Source organism: Petaurus breviceps, unplaced genomic scaffold (genome assembly GCF_028583685.1).
Source record: "Petaurus breviceps papuanus isolate PSGF00001 unplaced genomic scaffold, PetGlider_PUasm1.0 90925, whole genome shotgun sequence".
NCBI lineage: Eukaryota > Metazoa > Chordata > Mammalia > Diprotodontia > Petauridae > Petaurus > Petaurus breviceps.
Window position 1 is genome coordinate 8,180,391 of NW_027187380.1, and position 9,178 is coordinate 8,189,568.

The window sequence follows — 9,178 nt, forward strand, 5'->3', positions numbered from 1 at the left end:
ACTCCTCCATGTAGTGAAAAACCAAGTTGATAGAGGCAAACTGAAGGAAAAGCTTTTTTGGAGGGGCTAGGGCAGGGCAATTGGGGTTAAGTGACTTGCCCAAGGTCACACACTAGTGTTAAGTGACTAAGGCTAGATGTGAACTCAGGTCCCCAAGGCCAGTACTCTATTCACTGCACCACCTAGATGCCCCAGGAAAAGCTTTTAAAAGTGAGTGGGTGGTAGGGGTGGCCAGGTGGCTCAGCGAGTGGGAGCACCAGCTCCAGTATCAGGATGACCTGGGGATCAAATCTGGGCTCAGATACTTGGCACCACACCCAGAAATAATTGGCCGTGTAACCTTGAGCAAGTTACTTAACCCCAATTGCTTTAAAAAAAAAAGTGAGGGTGGGCAGATGGTTTTTAATGTGATCAAATTCAAATTAAGATACTGAGAGGAAAAATTGAAGTTATTAGTTATAACACAGGAAAGGATCCTACAAGTCACTGTTAACTAAAAGATAGTTTCTTCCTCTGAAAATTGAGTTTGGATTAGATTGTGGTATTAGAACTAGAACAGACCTTAGTCACCATCTAATCCAATCCCTTACTTTATGGAAGAGGAAATTGAAATATAAGAGACATTAAGTGACTTGACCAAGATCACAAAGGTAATAAGCAGCAGAACTGGAATATAAACTTTAGGTATCTGACTCCAAATCCAGAGCTTATTACCCTACACATGGTACCTTTTAAAGTTTTGTGGACCACTCCATCTAAATCCTATGACAGCAATCTAATATGCTGCTGTGGTTAAAAAAGTCAATAAAATGTTGGGCAACACAAAGAAGATGATGCATCCAGCTCTAACACTTACTGACCATCTGGCAACTTAATCTCACTAAGGTTCAACTTCCTCATGTATAAAATGCCCTTCACTACTTCACTGAGTTTTCATGAGGATAAAATTAGATAATGCCTATCAAAGTTTGTTTTCTATTATTTCCCAACCTTTCCTTCTCCAGGCTTCACCAATGAAGCACATGAGGCCAAAACTTTGTCATTTCAGCAACTGCACAGAAGGAAGGGAATATTGGACATTTGTGGAGCTATGATCATTTAATAAGAGCTGACATATAATATTTTAAAATTAACTAAGCGCTTTGCATACATTGTCTTATTTTATTCTCACATCATGTCTGTAGGGTATTTCTATTGGTATTAATATTTCCATTTCACAGATAACAAACCTGAGGCTTAGATAGGTTAGGTAAGATTTTCATGGCAAGAGTCATGACTAATACTTCTGTACCAGAGCAAGAATTGAAGTAACTAAGACAAATTCAGTGAAGGAGAGTGGGAATTAAGTAGCTTCTTACTGTAATTAAATTATTTTTGCTTGCTAGGTGCTAAGTTCAATTGTTTCTAAACTACTGAAAGGTTTTATGGGGTGTTCACAGAGGACTAGCACTCTGGTGTGAGAACTTGCCAAGCCCTTTTCAGGGCTTTGGTGTTCACCTTTTATCCAACTCTCACCTGTGGCTCCAAGAAGCTATAGTATGCACAGTGGCCACACCCCAGTAAAGCTATCTCAGTAGACAGGCTAAATCAGGTTGAGGGTGAGCAACAAACTTCAAATTTGTTGGTGAGTTAGGAGAATGTCTACCCCAAGCAGGTGAAGACTTTTCCTGGTAGAATAGGCAGATGAGAACAATTTTTTTCCAATGGTCATTAAAGTTGTTGAAGTGGGCACTGTGGAGCATTTAGAGCTTGGTCAGACATTGAAGATGACAAAGTTATCCACTACATCCCAGGCCGTTGTTAGTTGTCCTAACCTTTGTCTTGCCACTGGACTTTGATGACTCTGGAAGAGTGAGAAAATGAGCCTGAAAACTTGGTGCATCTGCCTCACTTAAATCCAATCACATCCATTAAGACCTCACTGCAAGATGTCACTGGTCCTCTTCAAAAACAAAGGACAACAACGACAACAACTGAAGGATCGCTTGTGTTAGATTTGTACACCCTCTACCTTTTGGTGCTCTGTGGAAAAGTTCCATTGCTCCAGCCTTGTTGCAGTTCTATCCATGGTCATAGAAAGCAAGACTTGAATCCAGGTCTCACCTGACTTCAAGTCTAGAACACTTGTTCATTGTATGATTGATGAGAAAAAGTCCTGGGTTAAAGTGTAAGGGTACTTATGTTCCATCAGTGAAATTTTCTGCTTGGCTAGACATGAGTAGGTATGAAACAAGTTTGTCTTCCATATCCAGACACAAAATATATGGCTTTATAACATCAACAAAACGTAATGAAAATTGTGTTGAGTTTTTGGAATACTTTGACTTTTGATTGGTTGCTTTAGTATCATAGAAAAGAGTCTTAATCTGAGGGTTATTGATAAATGAGGGGAGAACAACTGTCCACTTGGAAGTGGATAATGACCCAGTAACACCAGCTAGATCACTGGTTCCAAACTTTGTCAAGATAGAATTACAATCACTAACAAAACTTCCTGGTCACTTGCGTACAAAAGGACCCAACACAAGAAGCTCCAGCTCCTCTGAAGGTTTCTGATCAGCAGAGAAACATGACCAACACTGGCATAGGGAAGCTATGTTCAGCTGAGTCAATGCTGTATCCTTGCTAAATATCCTTTTCTTGCTATAGGTGAATAAACTTCCTTTTGGTAGCTGTTAGATGGATTGTGAGTATCTCATTTCATCCCAACATCAAACCTAAAGTATGGGACTAGCCTCAGTCAGAACTGGCCCACTCCAGGTGTGAAGGCTGTGACAAGAACAGGTTATAAGCCTTCCTGCTTCCCCCCACCATCAGCTGCTTTCTCATTGTTGCAGCAATACACAGCTTTCATACCTCCTCAAATCTTCCCTTCAGAATTGTTGCTTACTTCTTGTCTCTTTTGATATTTCAACTTTCTCCTTTCCTTTAGGATGGAAGTGAAGGGAAAACATGTCTTTCAAATATAGTCATAGCCTATACTGTATTTGAATCAGAGCACATTGAGTGCATCTGTCCTGACCTGTAAGCATCCATCTTCAGTCATACTTCCAACTTCTTGTCCAAACAGGTGCCACAAATACAATTTGTATTCACTTATCTTTGCTTTTCTTTTTTTCCTCCAGGAGAATGTGAGCTTAAGGGCAGAGATAGTTTAATTTTTGCTTTTATATGATCACTTGCCTTTATATTATGCCTTGTAGGTTTCCCTCTTCATCTCTTTTACAGCTTTCATTTTTGCCTTTGTATCCCTTTACCTTATATACAATATACATTTCAAAAATAATTGCTGAATTGAATTGAAATTGAAGGGATCTAACAACTTTGGGATTTCTCCACAATCTTTTGCAACACTAGTACTTTCATTTGAAATGATAAATATTTTTCATCTTGTAAATATAGCTATACTACTGCATAGTTCCATACTGCGGTGTTTTTAAATAATATTTTATTTGTTCCAATTGCATGTAAAAACAATTTTTTACATTTGTTTTTAAAAATTTTGACTTCCAAATTCTCTCTCTTCCCCTTCTCCCATGACAAGTAATTTGATATGGGTTATAAATGTGCAATTATGCAAAAATATTTCCATATTATTCATGTTGTGAAAGAAAACACAGACAAAAAGACCCATGAAAAAGTAAAGTAAAAAATAGTATGCTTTGATCTGCTTTCAGACTCCAATGGTTCTTTCTCTGAAAGTGGATAGAATTTTTCATCATAAGTCCTCTGGAATTGTCTTTGGATCATTGTATTGCTGAGAAAACTTAAATCATTCGCAGTTGATCATTGTACAATATTGCTCTTACTATGTGCAATGTTCTCCTGTTTCTGTTCACTTCGCTTTCTGTCAATTCACATAAGTTTTTATAGGTTTTTCTGAAATCATCCTACTTGTCATTTCTTACAGCACAACAGTATTCCATTACAATCATATACCACGACTTGTTCAACCATTCCCTAATTGATGGACATACCCTCAATTTCCACTTCTTTGCTACCACAAAAAAGAGCTGCTATAAAACTTTTGCATAAATAGGTCCTTTCTTCTTTTATTGGGATCTCTTTTTGGATATAGACCTAGTACATACTGTGATGTTTTGTTGACCTGGTATTGAATTAAACTACATGTTGTCAACTCAAACCTATAGTAAACATATAAATTCTCCAGTAACTTTCACAAAACTGTGAAGTATTAATGTTTGTTTCTTTTGAAAAAAAGTAACATATGAGAAATGATGAGAGAGAATGAAAGATAAGATGATCAGAACAACATCCATTTGCTGAGACTTTACATTCAATGGCCTCTTTGATGATGACCATGGTGGATCATCATGGAAGGATGATATGAATAGTTTTTTAAAAGACTACATAATTAATATTAGATTATTACTAATTTTATAGTGGAAAGGGTACTGGACTAGGAAGCAGAAAAACTGAGTTCTAATCCTAATTCTTTCAGGTTAGATGTGTAGTTAATCCTGGATACAGTTTCCTCATCTGAAAAAAAGGATTTGTATTCTACCTCTGTGATCTTGGGCAAATCACTTAGTATCTCTGGCCCTTAGTTTCTTCATCTGTACAAATAAGGAAATACTCTTGATTACCTCCAAGGCTCCTTCTAGCTCTAAATATATGATCCTATGACTCAATATTTCCCAAATGTTGTTCTGTGGAACTATATGGATCTGTAGTAAATATTGACTGGCCCACAAAACTTTTAGTACCAAAGTTCATTCCTTCTTAAATCCTATAAAATTGAAGAAACAACCTTGTAGCACCTGCCACCCTCCTACTTTCACATGTGGGGCCCTCAGAACAAGGACCTGAGGTTCAAGGTGCTATGTTCACTCAAAACTATAATGAATTCTTGCTGATGCTTATTTTTTTCTCTATTCAATTAGGGGTCACAAATTAGACCAGAGAAAAGGAATTTAGTGAAAAAGCACAGTAAGAAATGATGCAAGAGAATATTCCCTTCAAACTTAGGACACATGCTCCCACAAATACACATACTATTAATGGGGAGGGTAGACATACATAGGAATCATACCTGAAGGAACACGTATCCAGCACATGCTTGTGGAAAAACAATGCATACTTTCAATTCTATAGGCAAGGTAAGGTAAGAAGCATTTATTAAGATTAATTATAACACACACAAAGTAACTATAGAGTGGATATGGGGTGGTAGTGGCAAAGGTACTAGGCATGGAGGGCTTGGGGGATGCTGGAGGTGGTGGCCAGTGAAGTGTGTTGCTTGGGAACAACACTTCAATATGTATTGAAATCTGGAAAGTCAGAAGCATGGCCAGGAGGGGAATAAAGTTTGACTAGCTTAGGGGTGGCTGGGTGGTACAGTGGATAGAGCACCAGCCCTGCAGTCAGGAGGACCTGAGTTCAAATCTGTCCTCAGACAGATTTAACACAAAAGCTAGCCATGTGACCCTGGGCAAGTCACTTAACCCCAATTGCCCTCCAAAAAAAAAAAGATTGACTAACTTGTACTCCTGTTCAAAATGGAGATCCTAGGTAAACTCACCAGAGGAGGCTCAGCAGAAGAGAAAGATGTTTTAGGGTGAGAAGACCATAGAGGCTAATGGGTGTTCTAGGGTCAGACTACAGATTGAGGCATAGTGATGAAGTCTGGATATTCAGAAGCACATCCAAAGGGGAAAATAGCATTGTCCATATATTCTAAAGGTATCATTTTCCTCTCTAGGTATCCTCTTTCCTCAGGGGGAGTTATTTGGAGAGTCCCATTGGTCTTATTGTGGTTTTGGGTGACTTCTAGGTATTGATTAGGGATTGAACAGGTATGCAGTAAATTCTTATTTAACCAAAACACTTTTTTCTTACAGTTTCAAGAGATGAGTTAGACTATAGATATGCAAAGGTTCTTCAAGTGGGGAAAAATCTGAACATTTTATAGCCTTTCATACTAGATTGAGAAAACAAAAAGACAAAAGAGGGTTATATTGAATTGCAAATGGTTAGAATATTCTGGGTTGAGCAAGAACTTTCTGTTGTTTTGCCTAGAGACAAAGTATTCCATAAGGAAAGACAGTTCCCCATAATTCCTCAGAGTAGTAATTTCTATTCAGTTTATAGCTTTTTTCAGTAAAGTCAAACTCTAGAGGTAGTGGGATTGATCTAGGATTCTTTTCCCACATAGGCATTGCTCCATTGGTCTCAGCTGCTCTCTGGTATTTGTTGGGTGCTTAGTCTCTATTCCTTTCTATAGCTTCTGGACTCTTTCCCAGATCACTTGCTAGTTATATCAACTACAGTGTGAAAGGAAGTCAGACTATTCTTTGATCATAGACACACATCTAACAAAAGCTAAGTAGACTACTCCAGGTGATCCCTTTTCCTGGGATTACTACCTGGTATTACTACCCAGTTACAAATAACTGAACCATTTGGGTTTAAGTGCTTCCATGACATACCATGCAAATAAATCTGCACTAGAATAAAGGGTGAACTAAGGAGACAAGTTCATTGTTCTCCATCGGTCTAGACCTCGGTCCTACCTTTATTATGTATAAATCTGTTAGAAACAAAGCCCACTTGAATTGGTACTCTTTTCTGGCCAGTGAAAAACCTTGTTGTCTTCTCACAAAATGATTCTTATTTGTCTTCCTTCAGAAGGCTTCCTTGCTTCCTCTCCCTTCTCAATTTATAGTCCCTACCATCTAAAGTTCTAAACTACTGAGAGATCCTTAAACTGAGGTTGGAGAAGGAAAGCTAGAAATAAAGAATATACTTTACTGGTCAGTAGGATGTTTGGGTTTGGAAAGTATGGATCAGCTGAAATATCATAGTGGAAACAGCCCCAGTTTTGGAGTCCGAGGACCCCTACTAGGTAAAATTTGGGCATGTTTCTTACCTTTTCTGGGCCTCAGCTGCCCCATCTATAAAATGAGGTATTGTTCTATATAAAAAGATTCTTGAGCTTTTTCCCCCCCCGTGGATCCCTTTGGCAGTCTGGTGAAGCCTATAGTCCCTTTCTTAGAATAATGTTTTTAAGTGGATAAAATAAAATATGTGAGAATACAAAGGAAATTAATTATATTGAAACGTAGTTATAATTTTTTTTAAAAAAGTAAATGAACCACAAATTGAGAACTACTGTTCTAGAAGCTCTTTAAAATCTCTTTCAGTTCTAAGGCCTAAGTCTTTTTCAGCTCCAAGTTCTCTTATTCTTCCAGGTGCAAAAATCTCTGGTTTCATGATGATTTGTCCTAGGTATAGGTTGTTTAGTTATTTACCTGCCTTCCAAAATGCAGAGGCCAGGATCAGATGATCTCTTAGAAGTTCTTTCCAGTTCAATACTTCTCTGAGTTGGAAATTCCCTTTCAGTGCTATAGCCACATATTGATAACTAAAGTCGGGGCACTCTCAAGGCATGTAGCTATTTGGCTGGCCTATTTCTTCAGGCCTGGGGCTGAGTTTAGGAAGGAAATGCAGTTCAATGTGTTGTAAGAGAAAAGTGGAGCCTGGCAACGTTGCTGTGCTAAGGTCAATATTATTTTAATAAACTGGTCTACATAGCCAATGTCAAATTGAGTTATGAGAAGGTAACATATAACAGCAAGAATGTTTGCTTTGAAAATATCTGCCTTTCTCCAGGAAATGGTGTACAACATTTCCGATGTCCTTCTTACTGTTGGCATTTGTTATTTTCATCTGTAAGATGCTTATCACCACAGTACCTGAGTCCTTTGCCTAGTAGATCCTATCAAATTCCTAGGTATGATCCTAGCTAGATGTGGACAACAAGGGACATAGCTGTGATAAGGAACCCACTCTCTGAGGCAGAAGGAAACTTTGAGGTTATCCATCCCAGTCCCCTTATTTTACAGAAGAATAATCCCAGCCTCTGAAAGAGGCAGGGAAAAAGATCTCTATGTTCCAAAGTAGTCCTTCAAAACAAAACCCTATATTTATTTTAAGCCAGACATTTATGAACTGGTTTAGCCCTGAGGTTGATAACCAGGATGTTAAAAAGCTCTGAAAACCATGCTGTATGAGGAACTGGAGATGTTAGCCTGGAGAAGAAACTTAGAGGAGACATGTGGACCGTTGGGTCTAGAGAAAGAGATGTTGGCTCAAATCCTGACTTTGCTTCTTTTACTGTTGTGTGACTGGACAGGTCACTTCAACTTTTCAGGCTTTTGTTTCTTCATCTATAAAGATGTTGAATTAGATGACCTCTGAGTTTCAAATATAAAAGCCTCTGTTTGGTTTTTAAAGTCCTTCATAGCCTGCCTCCTTCCTACCAGTCCAATCTTCTTATACTTTTCTCTGCATACTCTACAGCCCAGTGACATAGCCTCCTTGCTATTGCTTTACAATCCCATGACACTGTGACCTTTGCTATTTCTGGCACTAGGCACTGCCACCTCCACCTCCTGGCTGTATTTTCACTGGCTGTCTCCCATGCCTCCCAGGAGGCTCTTCCCTTTACCTCTCTGTCCTAGCTTCCAGCAAATCAGCTAATTCAACCTTTTGCAAGAAACTTCCTAGTCCTTCATGCTAGCACCTTCCCTCTAGATTGCTTTGAATTTATCTTACATATGTGCATGTCTGCACTTTTATGGATGCTCGTAGGTATTTTCTGTACATAGTTGGTGGCACATTATTGCCCTACCTCTGGGAGAATATGAGCTTCTTGCAGGGGCTGTTTTTACTTTTCTTCGTATCCCCAGGGCTTAGCACAGTCCTGGCACACAGTAAGCGCTTAATAATTCCTTGTAAAATTCCTGGCTAGATCTACATCTATTCTAGTATTAGCCTATCTCAAGTATTTGAAGGGTGGTCATAAGGAAGAATTAGATTTATTCTGGGGTGGCTAGGTGGTACAGTGAATAGAGCACCCACCCTGGAGTCAGGAGGACTTCAGCTCAAATCCGACCTCAGACACCTGACACTAGCTGTGTGACCTTGGGCAAGTCACTTAACCCCAACTGCCCTGCCTGCCCCCTCCAAAAAGAAAAAAAAAGGGGGTATAAAGAGAATTGAGAAGGAAACTGATTTCTGCTCATTATTACAAAGAAATATCTAAGGCTTAGCGGTCTCAAAATGTAATGGGCTACCTTGTAAACCTGTGGAAGTTCTGTGTTATGGGAAGTACCCAAGATGAGGCTGATTTGCCATTTATCAATTATATTATTGT